Source organism: Lithobates pipiens, unplaced genomic scaffold (assembly GCF_037356315.1).
Source record: "Lithobates pipiens isolate NorthernLeopardFrog02 unplaced genomic scaffold, aLitPip1_a1.2 Scaffold_30, whole genome shotgun sequence".
NCBI lineage: Eukaryota > Metazoa > Chordata > Amphibia > Anura > Ranidae > Lithobates > Lithobates pipiens.
Genome location: NW_027507791.1, coordinates 172,064,127 through 172,081,064, shown reverse-complemented (window position 1 = coordinate 172,081,064; position 16,938 = coordinate 172,064,127). Strand labels below are relative to the sequence as shown.

General features: G+C 50.4%; 9 pseudogenes; all 9 read right to left on the bottom strand.

The window, feature by feature from the left end:
- Positions 1 to 2,465: 2,465 nt before the first annotated feature.
- On the bottom strand, positions 2,466 to 2,584 carry LOC143949384 (5S ribosomal RNA; annotated as a pseudogene).
- Positions 2,585 to 2,900: 316 nt separating this feature from the next.
- On the bottom strand, positions 2,901 to 3,019 carry LOC143949709 (5S ribosomal RNA; annotated as a pseudogene).
- A 102-nt stretch (positions 3,020 to 3,121) lies between these two features.
- LOC143949584 (5S ribosomal RNA) lies at positions 3,122 to 3,240 on the bottom strand (annotated as a pseudogene).
- A 319-nt stretch (positions 3,241 to 3,559) lies between these two features.
- Positions 3,560 to 3,678, bottom strand: LOC143946082 (5S ribosomal RNA; annotated as a pseudogene).
- Positions 3,679 to 3,778: 100 nt separating this feature from the next.
- On the bottom strand, positions 3,779 to 3,897 carry LOC143949966 (5S ribosomal RNA; annotated as a pseudogene).
- Positions 3,898 to 7,249: 3,352 nt separating this feature from the next.
- LOC143949021 (5S ribosomal RNA) lies at positions 7,250 to 7,368 on the bottom strand (annotated as a pseudogene).
- Positions 7,369 to 7,528: 160 nt separating this feature from the next.
- On the bottom strand, positions 7,529 to 7,647 carry LOC143949385 (5S ribosomal RNA; annotated as a pseudogene).
- A 2,093-nt stretch (positions 7,648 to 9,740) lies between these two features.
- Positions 9,741 to 9,859, bottom strand: LOC143947324 (5S ribosomal RNA; annotated as a pseudogene).
- Positions 9,860 to 13,448: 3,589 nt separating this feature from the next.
- Positions 13,449 to 13,567, bottom strand: LOC143947311 (5S ribosomal RNA; annotated as a pseudogene).
- Positions 13,568 to 16,938: the final 3,371 nt, after the last annotated feature.

The following is a 16,938-nucleotide window of genomic DNA, read 5'->3' as shown; positions in this document are numbered from 1 at the left end:
AATGTTACTCTGATCTCTACAACCTGCCTGATTCAGGGTCCGGACAGGACAATATGTAACCGGTTCTGGTCTACCAACCCTCTCATCGGACTCACTGGAGTTCTTGGAGGCCCCGATCACACTGGAAGTAGTCCAGACAGCCGTGGGACCTCCGAAGGTGGGTAAGGCTCAGGGCCCTGACAGATATACCGCACAATACTATAAGACCTTTCTCCCTGTTCTCGGCCTGCGCTTGGTGAATTTATTTAATACTCTGAGCTCGAATGGGGATTTTCCCGAGGATACCGTTAGAGCCCACATCTCGTTGATACCTAAGGAGGGCAAAGACCCGGGCCTATGTGGGAGCTACAGACCCATTTCCCTCCTAAATTCGGTCCTACAACTATTCTCTAAAATCCTCGCCACATGATTGGCACATCACTTGCAGTCCCTTATACATATTGACCAGTTAGGTTTTATTCCCACCAGGGAAGATAGGGACAACACCATTAAGGTGCTTACCCTGGTCCATAAAGCAAAGTCATCTGGGACCCTTTGTCTTTTTGTGAGTACTGATGCCGAGAAGGCTTTTGATCGGGTCAAATGGACATTCATGTTCTCGGTCCTTCGCCATATAGGTCTGAGTGAACGGATGCTGGCATGGATAAGTAAGATATACTCACGCCCTTCAGCTCAAGTCAAAGCGAATGGGGTTCTCTCATCTCCCCTTGACATCGGGAATGGGACCAGACAGGGTTGCCCCCTGTCGCCCCTGTCACTGGAACCCTTTCTCTCCACAATTCGACAAAACTCAGACATAACGGGACTCTAAATGGGTACTATTGAGTGCAAGATATCTGCCTACGTGGATGACATGCTGTTCTCGCTGATGAATCCCAGAGTTTCCTTGCGAAATCTCCTTCGGGAATTCCAGATATACGGGATACTTCTTGAAATCAGAGGCCATAGGGGTTGCAGTCCCTCCGCAAACGTTACTAGACTTGCAGTCCAATTTTCGATTTAAATGGACCCATACAGCCCTTAAAACTTCTCCCAACCCCTTGTCACTAAGATCCGCAGTTTGCTTCACGGGTGGCATTCTGGCCTCCATTCCTGGTTCAGGAGATGCAATCTCATTAAAATGAACATACTCCCTAAATTTACCTATCTTTTCCAAGCTCTCCCGATCCAGATTTCAGTCCCGTTTTTTAAGCAAACTCAATCCTTGCTCACTCAATTTAACTGGGCCCACGAAAATCCCAGACTTAAGCGGTCACAGCTGACATTGTCTAAACAACAGGGAGGGTTGGTTCTCCCTGACTTGCGACTCTACTACCTGGCCTCCCATCTGGGGTGTGTATTGGACTGAAATCAAAACAAACTTTCTAAACTCACTCCCGAATTCCGCTAAGAAGCGTCATGTGGTGCTATAAGGATTTACCCACAGAATTGACGTCACATCCCACTATAGGGGCTTAGTTGAAAGTCAGTCACCTGATCGCTACCCAAAACACACTCACGTCTTTGACTTCCCCCCTATTCCCTATACATGGCCATCCGAACTTTGAACCGGGGACCCACTTAGAAATTCCAACCTAGACAATGCGTCTAAATTCGACATTGATGGAAAATGGCCTTCTTTCTCAACCCTAAAAGATCCGACAGGGCTTTTCCAACTGCCTTTTTGGAGAGCGGCGCAACGACATCATTTTCTCCATTCCATCCCCAATCCTCAAACGTTCGCCCGCCCTCAGACGGAGTTTGAGACTCTATGCAGGAGCGAAGGCCCCATTCTTTCTCTTGCACCATTCACAGATTTCCATTAAGAAGTACAAAAAAATCAATTTTAAGGCATGTGATAAATGCGGCGAAATCCTGCATCCCTCTCTATTGGAAAAAATGTTCCCCCCCTTTCATTACTCAGTGGCTTAGGAAAATAGAGGACATTAAAAAAAATGGAGGACTTGATCCTCACATCACAAGGTAAACAAGAATTTTTTAAACAAACCTGGGACATCTGGAATACCTTTATATTCTCGCTGGAAGGATGTCGCCTGCTATCGCCTTAGTGCTCTGAGCTTTCCTTAACTGGCCCCTTGGACAGTGGCTGCCATCGTGTCTCGTCCCCTCTTCTCCTTTCATGATCTTTCACCCCTTCTCTTTTCTGCCTTCCTCCCCTATCTCTCACCCCCTCCACCCCCTCTCTCTTTTGGAAAAAGTGGAAAATTGGGAATGACGGCCCCACACCCCCCTCTGGATGGATTATGCCGGAGGGACCTGGGGTTTGTGTGACCCTGGATCTTAGTACAGTACTTTATCCATGCCTCGAATTATTGTGATTGATGGAAGGCAGACTCACAGTTGCGAATATACCTGTATCAAGTATTGTTCAGCTGCTTTTTGCTCTGTATTTCTCTGTTGCATTATGTACTCGGGGGACCGTCTTCCCCTGTTTGGAGAAAAAATTATATTTGAAAAAAAAAAGAAGCCTACGACACCTGGTATTCCCAGGTGGTCTCCCATCCAGGCATTAACCAGGCCCGACCCTGCTTAGCCTCCAAGATCAGATGAGATGGAACAGATTCAGGGTGATGTGGCCGTAGCCAATATCTTCAGGCACTCTCAACTCTCTTGACAAACGCCAAGATGGTCACCTTGGGAACAAGCGGAAAAAAATAGGCCAACGGCAACAACATAAAAAGAAGCCTACGGCATCTGGAAATCCCGGGCGGTCTCCCATCCAGGTACTAAACTGGTCCCAACCCTGCTTAGCCTCTGAGATCAGATGAGATTGGGCTCTTTCAGGGTGATGCGGCCGTAGGAGATTTCTTCAGGCACTCTCAACCCTCTTGACTAACGCCAAGATGGTCACCTTGGGAAACAAACAAAAAAAACAAGTCAACGCCAACAACATAAGAAGAAGTCTACAGCACCTAGTATTCCCAGGTGGTCTCCCATCCAGGTATTAACAAGGCCCGACACTGTTTAGTCTCTGAGATCAGACGAGATCTGGTGCTTTCAGGGTTATGTGGCCATAGGCGAGCTCTTCAGGCACTCTCAACCCTCTTGACAAACACCAAGATGGTCACCTTTGGTAAACAAACAAAAATAAAAACAAGTCAACGCCAACAACATAAAAAAAAGCCTACAGCACCTAGTATTCCCAGGTGGTCTCCAATCCAGGTACTAGTAAGGCCCAACCCTGTTTAGCCTCTGAGATCAGAGGAGATCGGGCGCTTTCAGGGTTATGTGCCCATAGGCAATCTCTTTGGGCACTCTCAACCCTCTTGACAAATGCCAGGATAGTCACCTTGAGATACAAGCGAAAAAAAACAGGTCAATGTCAACAACATAAAAAGAAGAATACGGCACCTGGTATTCCAACGCCATCTCCCATCCAGGTACTAACTAGGCCCAACCCTTCTTAGCCTCACAGAAGAGAAGAGATAGGGCTCTTTCATGGTGATGCTGCTGTAAGCGATCTCTTTGGGCACTCTCAACCCTCTTGACAAATGCCAAGATGGTCACCTTGGGAAACAAGAGAAAAAAAAAATGAATCAATGCCAACAACATAAAAAGAAGCCTACAATAACTGGTATTCCCAGGTGGTCTCCCATCCAGGTACTAACCAGGCCCGACTCTTCTTAGCCTCCAAGATCAGACGAGATTGGGTGCTTTCAGAGTGATGTGGCCATAGGCAATCTCTTCAGGCACTCTTAACCCTCTTGACAAACACCAAGATGGTCACTTTGGGAAACAAGCGGAAAAAAAACAGGTCAATGCCAACAACATAAAAAGAAGTCTACGACACCTGGTATTCCCAGGCAGTCTCCCATCCAGGTACTAACAAGGCCCGACTCTTCTTAGCCTCCAACATCAAACGAGATCGGGTGCTTTCAGGGTGATGTGCCCGTAGGCAATCTCTTCAGGCACTTTCAACCCCCTTGACAAACGCCAAGATGGTCACCTTTGGAAACAAGCAAAAAAATAAAAAATAAGTCGGAAGCTAGAGACAATACGGCCCGAGTCCTCAATTTAATCCATGCGACGCATGTACAGGGAAGGCCCTTGCTTATGTTGTCAACGGACGCGGAGAAGGCCTTTGACAGAGTGGCCTGGCACTTTATGCAGGCCACCCTGGAACATATAGGTCTTGGCCCCAACATGATGAGCTGGGTAATGTCGCTTTACTCCACGCCGTCGGCAGCGGTACGGGTGAACGAGTGGTGCTCGTACACTTTCCCCATCACTAATGGGACGAGGCCGGGGTGCCCTCTGTCTCCCCTAATTTTTTTTCTGACACTGGAACCACTTATGTGTCACGTTCGGATTGACCCGAATATTACTGGCATATCCAAACCCTCGGCACACCACAAAATTGCAGCATACGCTGACGATCTAATTTTTTTCATCTCCAATCCCCACATTTCGCTTCCCAATATACTCGCGGCTCTCCGGCGATACGGCAGCCTATCAAACTATAAAATCAATTGCGCCAAGTCGGCTGTATTGAATATATCGGTCCCGGATGGTGAGGCCAAGAGGCTACGCTCCGCTTTTCCATTCTACTGAGCTGAAAAATCTACACGTTACCTGGGCGTTGACATCGCAGCGGATTTGGCGCAATTGTACCCGCTTAATTTTGTCCCTCTCCTGAATAGACTGAAATCTGATTTGGGAAACTGGCATGCTTTAACACTGACCTGGTTCATTCAATGCATTCAAAATGACGGCCCTCCCGCGGATCTTATACTTATTCCAGACATTACCGATCCGGTTACCCACAATTTTTTTCAGACAACTGCAGGTGCTGCTGCGGGACTTTATTTGGGCACGCAAACCACCCAGAGCCCATTTGCAATTGCTTGCCAGACCAAAGGACAAGGGGGGTCTGGGTCTCCCAGATCTGAGACAATACTACAGAGCGACTCTGCTAGAGAGAGTCGTTGATTGGCATTTTAATGGCCCACACAAACAGTGGGTGGAGATGGAGATTGAGGATGGATCCATTCCCCTATTGTTCTCCCCGTGGCTCCTGTCCTCCCTACCAAAAGACCTCAGAGATCACCCCGTAGTGGGAGCTACGTTGGCTGTTGTGCGGAGGTTGTTCCGCTGCACACACATTGCTCCCCTGCCGTCACCAATGACTCCGGTTATAGGTATTCCAGACTTCACACCGGGATTTACCAACAAGAAACTGTGACAGTTGACAGTGGTGGGGAAACAGTGTCTGGGAGAGGTGTGGCCCTCCGGAGGGCTCCCGACCACGCAAACTGTCGTCGAGCTTTCTGACCCTCCTCTTGACTTGTTTAGTGCTTATCAACTTCGTCACTTTCTTCTGGCCATACAAAGGGCCCCCTAAACGCCTAGAGACCTGACGCCCTATTAATCCATCTGTCACAAAACGGAACCTGTGCGACACACCCTCTCCCTCCTGTACAACCTATTGAGTTGGTAGGAGGAGGAGTCGACCCCACCATTTATCCACAAATGGGAGAGGGACTTAGGCATCACATTTACCCCACAACAGATAGGGAAGATCCTGACCTTAGTACATAAAGCTTCCATCGCAAACCAATATCAAGAATCAGGATACAAGATAGTCTCACGCTGGTATAGAGTCCCATACCTTCTGAATAAAATGAATAGATCGATCCCGGATGTTTGTTGGAGGTGCAATTCAGATACGGGGACCATGGGACACATTTTCTGGGCATGCCCGGCCTTGAGGAACTTTTGGGTGGAGGTGACCGGGACGATAAAAACTCTCACAAATGTAGATATCGCAGACAACCCAGCAGCGTGCCTTCTACACTTGACCGAACAGCCTGGTCGAAAATACAAAACAAACATCACGATGCAACTCCTGAACGCCGCCCGGGCCTGCATTCCCACACTGTGGAGGCAGAATCAGTCCACATCCAAGGTGCTGTGGTATTCCAAAGTCAATCATATTCTCCGGATGGAAGAATTGACCGCAACACTGAAGAGGCATTTAGTGTTACATGGAGGCCCTGGAGGTATTTTACTGGTAGTCGAGACTACATTCAGGAGGTGAGCAGCGCCCCTGTCCCAGAAAATGACTGAACATCTAACGTTTACCTACGTAGGCCATGTCTGCCCTGGGTGGCACCCCCCCCCTCCCTTTTTGTCTTTATTTTTCTTTTTTTCCCCGCCGCCATCCCCCCCCTCCTCTCTCTCCGTCTTTGCACTCTCTTCTCCCCCCGTCCTCCCTTTTGACTATGCCTTGTCTCCTTACTAGCCTTCGGGACCCAGAAAAACCCCAGGGTTCTGGACACGACCGGCTCATATTTTACTCTGGTTCACATAGGTCATGATAAGCTGGCTCGCTGTGGTCCCAGTTGTTCTCCATGATTACATTTGTCCGAACGGAGCTGCACTAGTTATACTGTACTACATGTCGGAGGTGGGGTTTCTCTCTTTTATGCATGAAACTGTAGGACTCCCCTCTGAGAACCCAGAGTTATTTGGCTCTTTCAGGGTGATGCAGCCATAGTAGATTTTTTCAGGCACTCTCAACCCTCTTGACAAACGCCAAGATGGTCACCTTGGGAAACAAACAAAAAAAACAAGTCAACGCCAACAACATAAAAAGAAGCCTACAGCACATAGTATTCCCAGGCGGTCTCCCATCCAGGTATTAACAAGGCGCGACCCTTTCTAGCCTCTGAGATCAGCGGAGATTGGGCGCTTTCAGGGTGATGTGTCCATAGGCAATCTCTTTGGGCACTCTCATCCCTCTTGAAAAATGCCAAGATAGTCACCCTGGCAAACAAGCGGAAAAAAACAGGTCAACGCCAACAACATAAAAAGAAGAATACGGCACCTGGTATTCCAAGGCCGTCTTGCATTCAAGTACTAACTAGGCCCAACCCTTCTTAACCTCTGAGATCAGAAGAGATAGGGTGCTTTCAGGGTGATGCGGCTGTAAGCGATCTCTTTAGGCACTCTCAACCCTCTTGACAAATGCCAAGATGATCACTTTGGGAAACAAGCGAAAAAAACAGGTCAACACCAACAACATAAAAAGAAGCCTGTGGCATCTGGAAAACCCATGCGCTCTCCCATCCAGGTACAAACCAGGCCCAACCCTGCTTAGCTTCTGAGACCAAATGAGATTGGGCGCTTTCCGGGTGTTGTGCCCATAGGCAATTTCTTTGTGCACTCTCAACCCTCTTGACACATCCCAAGATGGTCACCTTGGGAAACAAGGGGAAAAAAACAGGTCAACGCCGACAACATAATGAGAAGCCTACGGCACCTGGTATTCCAAGGCTGTCTCTCATCCAGGTACTAACCAGGCCCATCGCTGCTTAGCCTCCGAGATCAGATGAGATTGGGCTTTTTCAGGGTGATTTGGCCGTAGGCACTCTCTTTGGGCACTCTGAAGCCTCTTGACAAAGGCCAAGATGGTCACCTTGGGAAACAAGCTAAAAAAAACAGGTCAAAGCCAACAAAATAAAAAGAATCCTACGGCATCCAGTATTCCCAGGCGATCTCCCAATCAAGACACTAACCAGGCCAGATCCTTCTATGGCACCTGGTCTTCCCAGGCAGTCTCCCATCCAAGTACTAACCAGGCCTGACGCTGCTTAGCCTCTGAAATCAGACGAGATCGGGTGCTTTCAGGGTGATGTGGCCGTAAGCGTTCTCTTCAAGACACGCCCAACCCTCTTGACAAACGCCAAGATGGTCGCCTTGAGTAACAAGCGAAAAAAACAGGTCAAAGCCAACAACATAAAAAGAAGCCTATGGGCTTACAGCGGGCCTTAAAAGATGGGACCCACTAGCTCTGTCATGGTTCGGACGCTGTAATGTGTTGAAGATGAACGCGATGCCACGACTTCTATATCTACTTCAAGCCTTACCTATGAAAATACCCCAGACTTTCTTTCATGCGGTTCGCTCAATCTTTATCAAGTTCCTCTGGCGCGGCAAACATATGCGTATTGGTAGGGCAATGCTATTGCGACTGAAATTGCAGGCAGGTATTGGCTTCCCGGAACCCTGCTCTATATTACACAGCGACACACATGACATGGATGGTTGACTGGTGCCGGCATGGGGAACTGAAGCTATGGGTCAAGCTAGAGCAGGAGACGGCGTGGGTTCCACTGGCTGGTCTGCCTTGGGCGGGGAGGCCATTGGAGCCCTGTGTGACTACTCACCCGTTAATTGGCCCCTCGCTCGCCGAGATGGATAGTTTTTTTCACCTTTCCCACCTGACTAACTTCCCTTCTCCTATGACCCCAATTATTGGACATCCTAGATTCCCTCCGGGCCTGTCTGACCAGGCCTTTACCAGGCAAGCCCCGAAAGGGCTTCTGAGAGAAGCCCTATTTCTTGGACCCACGGGCTGGATTCCCACGGGCACCATACTGCTAGAGCAAGTACCTGTTGCATTGGATAGCTGGAGAGCTAGACAGCTCATCCATTTCCTCGGATCACTACCTAACCATTCGTTCTTCTCTAGACAATTCCACCCCTTCGAGGAACTTTGCCTTGATGATGGCCCAATTCATGGTTCCCTCTTTAGGTCCTACCAAATCCTGACAGACGCACAATCCTCCATGGATCCGCCCTTCCTAGCTAAATGGAAAAGGGACTTACAAACTACATTCTCCAAACCACAGAAGGACAGAATACTCTTTTTCGCCCATAAGTCGTCACTCTGCAGTAAATATCAGGAGATGTCATATAAGCAGATCACACGTTGGTATCGTACACCGGTGGTGTTGGCCAAAATATTCCCCGGTCAATCTGACCGCTGCTGGCGCTGTGAGCAACAGGCTGGCACCATTCTCCACATTTTCTGGGAATGCCCTAAATTACAAACATTCTGGCAGCCTGTCCTGAGACTCATCCACAAGTTCACAGACATTTCCTTAGCCAATGATCCCACAGCAGTTCTTCTCAATCTAACTCCTATGTCGAGAAAGCGTTATCATAAGTCCTTACTTAAACATCTCCTCAATGCAGCTAGGGCCTGCATCCCAAGTCAGTGGAAACAGCAATCTGCTCCAATGGTGACCCAGTGGTTCACAAGGGTAAATGATATTGAACGAATGGAAGACCTGACTGCCACAATGAGGGATAAAACGGAGGAACATGGGAACAGATTGTTCTACTGGACCCAGTTTCGTTTTTTGGAAGAATACCTCCGCGAGACATAGTAAGCTCATGGTGATCGTTGGAGATCGCTGTTCCAAACGTTGGACGGCTGATGAGCTGGTGAGCCGAGGGCGTCTCTTGCTCCCTGGGAGGGGACCCCAGGGGACCCCACCCTATCCACTCTACCCACGACACCCCCTTACCCCTTCTTTTCCTTTTCTGACATTTCCTTCCCCAATCTTCTCTTTCCCCTTCTCCCTCCTTTCAGTTCTACTATTTCCCTTCTTAACTCAAAAAAGGGAAAAGAAAATGGTATGTTCCGACCCCATTTGACTACTACACAATACTCTTCCCCTATCTATGGTTATCTAAACTCTTCGAGGGTAGCAGGGCTAGTATCAATAAAATTTTAAGTGGTAGAGGATCCCAACGAGATGGAGCTTTAATCTCATCTTGATATGACCGCAAAGCTGTACACGTGCTATTCTCCTCGGACTTCTAACCATTGGCTCTGATATCCATGCAATATGATCGTTTGTTTGTAACTATTTGTATCACACATTCTGTGAAGTTGCCTTTGCATTGTATGTCGCATACTACTATAAATAAAAAATAAATAAAAAAAAAGAAGCCTATGGCACCTGGTATTCCCAGGCAGTCTCCCATCCAGGTACTAACCAGGCCCGACACCGTTTAGCCTCCAAGATCAGACGAGATTGGGCGCTTTCAGGGTGATAGGGCCTTAGGTGATCTCTTCGGGCACTCTCAACCCTCTTGACAAATGCCAAGATGGTCACCTTGGGAAACAAGTGAAAAAAAAACAGGTCAAGGCCAACAACATAAAAAGAAGCCTACAACACCTAGTATTCCCAGGTGGTCTCCAATCCAGGTACTAGCAAGGCCCAACCCTGTTTAGCTTCTGAGATAAGAGGAGATAGGGCGCTTTCAGGGTTATGTACCCATAGGAAATCTCTTTGGGCATTCTCAACCCTCTTGACAAATGCCAAGATAGTCACCTTGAGATACAAGCGAAAAACAGATCAATGTCAACAACATAAAAAGAAGAATGGTATTCCAACGCCATTTCCCATCCAGGTACTAACTAGGCCCAACCCTTCTTAGCCTCAGAGAAGAGAAGAGATAGGGCTCTTTCAGGGTGATGCTGCTGTAAGCGATCTCTTTGGGCACTCTCAACCCTCTTGACAAATGCCAAGATGGTCACCTTGGGAAACAAGCGGAAAAAAAAACGAATCAACGCCAACGACATAAAAAGAAGCCTACAATAACTGGTATTCCCAGGTGGTCTCCCATCCAGGTACTAACAAGGACCGACTCTTCTTAGCCTCCAACATCAAACGAGATCGGGTGCTTTCAGGGTGATGTGCCCGTAGGCAATCTCTTCAGGCACTTTCAACCCTCTTGACAAACGGCAAGATGGTCACCTTGGGAAACAAGCAAAAAAAAATAAAAATAAGTCGGAAGCTAGAGACAATACGGCCCAAGTCCTCAATTTAATCCATGCGGCGCATGTACAGGGAAGGCCCTTGCTTATGTTGTCAACGGACGCGGAGAAGGCCTTTGACAGGGTGGCCTGGCACTTTATGCAGGCCACCCTGGAACATATAGGTCTTGGCCCCAACATGATGAGCTGGGTAATGTCGCTTTACTCCACGCCGTCGGCAGCGGTACGGGTGAACGAGCGGTGCTCGGACTCTTTCCCCATCACTAATGGGACGAGGCAGGGGTGCCCTCTGTCTCCCCTAATTTTTATTCTGACACTGGAACCACTTATGTGTCACGTTCGGAATGACCCGAATATTACTGGCATATCCAAACCCTCGGCACACCACAAAATTGCGGCGTACGCTGACGATCTAATTTTTTCCGTCTCCAATCCACACATTTTGCTTCCCGATATACTCGCGTCTCTCCGGCGATACGGCAGCCTATCAAACTATAAAATCAATTGCGCCAAGTCGGCTGTATTGAATATATTGGTCCCGGATGGTGAGGCCAAGAGGCTCCGCTCTGCTTTTCCATTCTACAGGGCTGAAAAATCTATACGTTACCTGGGCGTTGACATCGCAGCGGATTTAGCGCAATTGTACCCGCTTAATTTTGTCCCTCTCCTGAATAGACTAAAATCTGATTTGGGAAACTGGCATGCTTTAACACTGACCTGGTTCGGGCGCTGTAATGCATTCAAAATGATGGCCCTCCCGCGGATCTTATACTTGTTCTGCTCCGGGACTTTATTTGGGCACGCAAACTGCCCAGAGCCCGTTTGCAATTGCTTGCCAGACCAAAGGACAAGGAGGGTCTGGGTCTCCCAGATCTGAGACAATACTACAGAGCGACTCTGCTAGCTAGACATTACCGATCCAGTTACCCACAACTTTTTTCAGACAACTGCAGGTGCTGCTCCGGGACTTTATTTGGGCACGCAAACCGCCCAGAGCCCGTTTGCAATTGCTTGCCAGACCAAAGGACAAGGGGGGTCTGGGTCTCCCAGATCTGAGACAATACTACAGAGCGACTCTGCTAGCGAGAGTCGTTGATTGGCATTGTAATGGCCCACACAAGCAGTGGGTGGAGATGGAGATTGAGGATGGACCCATTCCCCTATTGACCTCCCCGTGGCTCCTGTCCTCCCTACCAAAAGACCTCAGAGATCACCCCATAGTGGGAGCTACGTTGGCTGTTGTGCGGAGGTTGTTCCGCTGCACACACATTGCTCTCCTGCCGTCACCAATGACTCCGGTTATAGGTAATCCAGACTTCCCACCGGGATTTACCAACAAGAAACTGCGACAGTTGACAGTGGTGGGGAAACAGCGTCTGGGAGAGGTGTGGCCCTCGGGAGGGCTCCCGACCACGCAAACTGTCGCCGAGCTTTCTGACCCTCTGCTTGACTTGTTTAGTGCTTATCAACTTTGTCACTTTCTTCTGGCCATACAAAGGGCCCCCTACACTCCTAGAGACCTGACGCCCTATGAATCCATCTGTCACAAAAGGGAACCTGTGCGACACACCCTCTCCCTCCTGTACAACCTATTGAGTAGTCAGGAGGAGGAGTCGACCCCACCATTTATCCACAAATGGGAGAGGGACTTAGGCATCACATTTACCCCACAACAGATAGGGAAGATCCTGACCTTAGTACATAAAGCTTCCATAGCAAACCAATATCAAGAATCAGGATACAAGATAGTCTCACGCCGGAATAGAGTCCCATACCTTCTGAATAAAATGAATAGATCGATCCCAGATGTTTGTTGGAGGTGCAATTCAGATACGGGGACCATGGGACACATTTTCTGGGCATGCCCAGCCTTGAGGAACTTTTGGGTGGAGGTGACCGGGACGATAAAAACTCTCACAAATGTAGATATTGCGCTGTGGTCCCAGTTGTTCTCCATGATTACATTTGTCCGAACGGAGCTGCACTAGTTATACTGTACTACATGTCGGAGGTGGGGTTTCTCTCTTTTCTGCATGAAACTGTATGACTCCCCTCTGAGAACCCAGAGTTATTTGGCTGCCTATTTTTTGTTACCATGTAATTGTGACCCTGGGTCATGCTGTATGGTTGACTGTTATATTTATGTTGTCCTACATATACTTAATAAAAGAATAAAAGAATAAAATAAAAAATAAGTCAATACCAACAACTTAAAAAAAAAGCCTATGGCATCGAGAAATCCCAGGCGGTCTCCCATCCAGGTACTAACCAGGTCCCAACCCTGCTTAGCCTCTGAGATCAAATGAGATTTGGCTCTTTCAGGGTGATGCAGCCATAATAGATTTTTTCAGGCACGCTCAACCCTCTTGACAAATGCCAAGATAGTCACCCTGGGAAACAAGCAAAAAAAAACAGTTCAACGCCAACAACATAAAAAGAAGAATACGGCACCTGGTATTCCAAGGCCTTCTCCCATTCAAGTACTAACTAGGCCCAACCCTTCTTAGCCTCTGAGATCAGAAGAGAGAGTGTGCTTTCAGGGTGATGCGGCTGTAAGCGATCTCTTTAGGTACTCTCAACCCTCTTGACAAATGCCAAGATGATCACTTTGGGAAACAAGCGAAAAAAACAGGTCAACACCAACAACATAAAAAGAAGCCTGCGGCATCTGGAAAACCCAGGCGGTCTCCCATCCAGGTACAAACCAGGCCCAACCCTGCTTAGCCTCTGAGACCAAACGAGATTGGGCGCTTTCAGGGTGTTGTGCCCGTAGGCAATTTCTTTGTGCACGCTCAATCCTCTTGACACATGCCAAGATGGTCACCTTGGGAAACAAGGGAAAAAAAAACAGGTCAACGCCGACAACATAATGAGAAGCCTACGGCACCTGGTATTCCCAGGCTGTCTCCCATCCAGGTACTAACCAGGCCCATCGCTGCTTAGCCTCCGAGATCAAATGAGATTGGGCTCTTTCAGGGTGATTTGGCCGTAGGCACTCTCTTTGGGCACTCTGAAGCCTCTTGACAAAGGCCAAGATGGTCACCTTGGGAAACAAGCTAAAAAAAACAGGTGAAAGCCAACAACATAAAAAGAAGCCTACGGCATCCAGTATTCCCAGGCGATCTCCCAATCAAGACACTAACCAGACCAGATCCTTCTATGGCACCTGGTCTTCCCAGGCAGTCTCCCAGGTACTAACCAGGCCTGATGCTGCTTAGCCTCTGAAATCAGATGAGATCGGGTGCTTTCAGGTTGATGTGGCCGTAAGCGTTCTCTTCAAGACACGCCCAACCCTCTTGACAAACGCCAAGATGGTCGCCTTGAGAAACAAGCAAAAAAAAACAGGTCAAAGCCAACAACATAAAAAGAAGCCTATGGGGGCGTGGCCTGGACATGGCGGTGTGAGGATGTGATTTTACAGAGCTCCCGGCCTTGGTCCCCTCTTTCGGCCCTATTCCCTCATCTACACCGGCATGTTGCCTTCTAAACGGCATAGAACAAGAGCCATTACCCGAGGGACGCTAGCGGCTAAGAATCCGGTGGAGATTCGCCGCTTTTTTGAGCAAATCCCGGCTGTTTCTTCAGGCTCCAGGGCCGCGGCTTCGCGTGGGCCTACCCGCAGTATTACGAGGGACTCCCCTCTGCAGGACGAACTTACAAGCCCGGTTGGCCCTTCCTCTCACCCGAGTGCTACTAGCGGAGCATCCGCTCCACCTGTGAAGGTGATGTCTTCCGGGAACCCCGCCGCGGCTGCGGCTATGGATGGTGACATTCGGGCCCTATTGCAGGCGCTCCCAACGCGGACAGACATTGAGGCCCTGATCCTACGCCTGGAGGAAACCCACCGACGTGATATCCAGGAGGTGCGGGGCGAAGTCGGCGGCCTAACGAAGCGGGTGTCTGCGGGTGAAACGTCAATCGCCGCCTTGGAGAACCGGGTGCTGTCGCTGGAACGCACAAGAGACCAACACCGGGAGGCGGCAGCTGCACTACAACTCCAATTGGAGGATGCTGAGGATCAGAGTCGCCGCTCCAACATTCGGCTCCGCGGTATTCCGGAGTCCTCTGGAACAGAAAGCCTGGGGGAAGTGGTGCTGGCTATCCTGCGCGAGGTAGCCGCAGATCCTGCCATGGATTTTGAGCTGGACAGGGTGCACAGGACTTTGGGCCCTAGGTCGGTGGACCCCGCGAGACCGCGGGATGTGGTCTGTCGCTTCCACCGCTACGTGCAGAAGGAGATGATCCTCCGGCGTGCTTGGGAACATGGCGCACTGGAGTTTAATGGCGCACAGATCCAGCTTCTTCCAGACCTCTCCAGGGCTACACTGCGTCGAAGAGCCCTGCTCAGACCCCTGCTTGACCTAGCGAAGCAGCGGGGTTTCTCCTATCGCTGGGGATATCCCCTGTCGGTGATCTTCCGGAAGGAGTCCTCTTCGTTCATACTGCAGACACCTGCGGATCTACCGGCCCTGTTTGGATACCTTGGAGAAGTACCGTTCCCGGTCCCGGATTGGCTGCTGCTCCTACCCCGACCTACTGGCATATCGGGCATCCTTCAACATCAGGGCCCTCTTCCCCGCCGCCGTCCACGGCCAGGCGGGCGACGGAGATCGACCTCTCGGGATCACCAACGTGAGTAGACGGGCGGGGCGCCCCCTTGCTCCCCTGCCATCGGTCTGACTTCTCACCCCTCTCCCTGGTTGCCTAACTTTCCTGCTGCCGGAGGCGGAGGCCCCCGGATTGCTTCTTCCCCCCTTGTGGTGTTGTTGGCCTTGGACCCTTTGAGCCGCCCTGGGTAGCTCTCATCCCCCCCTGGTGGGGGAGATCCACGAGTGGCCCCTTATCATTTGTTTGCCGCCCTCCCCGTACTCTCCCTACCTGCCAAGTGTAGCCTTACTCATCACTCCGGTACTTGCAGGTACGGCCGGGGCTCCCCGGGGTGTGGGGTGGCGGGCGGGGGTTGGCTACTTGGTGGGTGGCATGGGCAACATTGTCCCCGGAACAGGCGACTACCTTTTGATGCATGCCAGGACCCCTGTCATCCCCTACTGGATCTCTGCCTCTGTGGGGGGGGGGTGTACTGGGGAGGCGGGTGGACTCTGTACGGGAGTGTTGGGTTTTTTGCTGTGGCCGTCAAGAGGCCTGGGTTGTCCCCCTCTGGTGGCGGATTACTGTGACCTGCAGGAAAATGCAGAGCCGAGTACGACTGATGCTATGGGCGGAGAGACGCGGGCTGGTATTGGCCCCTCCCGGTCCACTCTGAAGAGCTATCAGAGGATTGTTCCATGTCTCCCTGGGGGTTGCTTCTTTTATGTGGACCTCTCCTCAGATACTGGGGGACGTTAAGCGGGGAGTGCTGATGGGTGGGCAGCGGCACTTTGGAGTTGCTGCGCGCTGGGTGTTTAGGGTCTGTTTTTTGGGGGGGCGAGCGGGTTTGCTGGGATACGGGGCAGAGAGGTTAAGAGGGACTTTGGTGTCCCTAGGTGGTAGGTTGGTGATCGGGTGCTCTTTCTTGCCTTCCCTCCCCTCCCGGGGTTCCCTGCCCCCTGGGTTCTCTCGGGCTCCTGGGCTGGGCTCCTCCCCCCCTCTGGCACGCCTCTTCCCCCCTTTTTTCGCTCCTGCATTGCTGGCGACCCTTTCCTCCCCCCCCCTAACCCCGCTTGGTGCCGGGAGATCCTTTCCTGAGGGAGGGGGTGGTGCCTGTTTGGTTGGGGGGGGCGGGGAGAGGCAGCGGTTTTCTCGGGGTGGCTGGGTGGTGGCTGGGGGTGGTGGGGGGATGACCGGTTGGTTGGGGGGAGTGTTGGGGGGCTCCCGTTCTGTGTTGGTGTCGGTCACGCCGGTGGAGACGTTCTGGTGACTACCCTACCTCGGGGTGGCCCGGGGTGGTCCACCGGTGCTGCTGGACTTATGCTTTGCTGCTGTTATGTTTTTTGCATTATGTGTTGCTCTTTGTTCTTGATGTTTTTTCTAGGCTCTACGTGTGCATGCCAATAATTGCAGGATTATTACCTTATGTCGAATATGGGGGGGCTAACTTCCGGGAGCTCCCTCTCTGCCCTGTCTGTCCACGTGCCCGAATAGGCCGGCGCTTTCAGCCCAGTTAGGGTAGGTAAGTGCCAAAGCACATCTGTGCTTGATTTTTAGTTTAAGCAGAAGCCCGTCTTCCCTCGCTCTTTTTGCGTGGGCGGTAGGGCCTTCCTACCCCCCCTCATCTCCCCCCCCCTCGCTTTCCCCTCTTTCACACCTTCCTGGTCCCTGCTCTTGTCCTCTTTCTGTCCTTTACTCTTTTTTTTTTTTTTTTTTTTTTATTTGCCGCTCCTGCGGCAATACTGAGACGTGATGGCGGAATCCATTAAGTTCTTTTC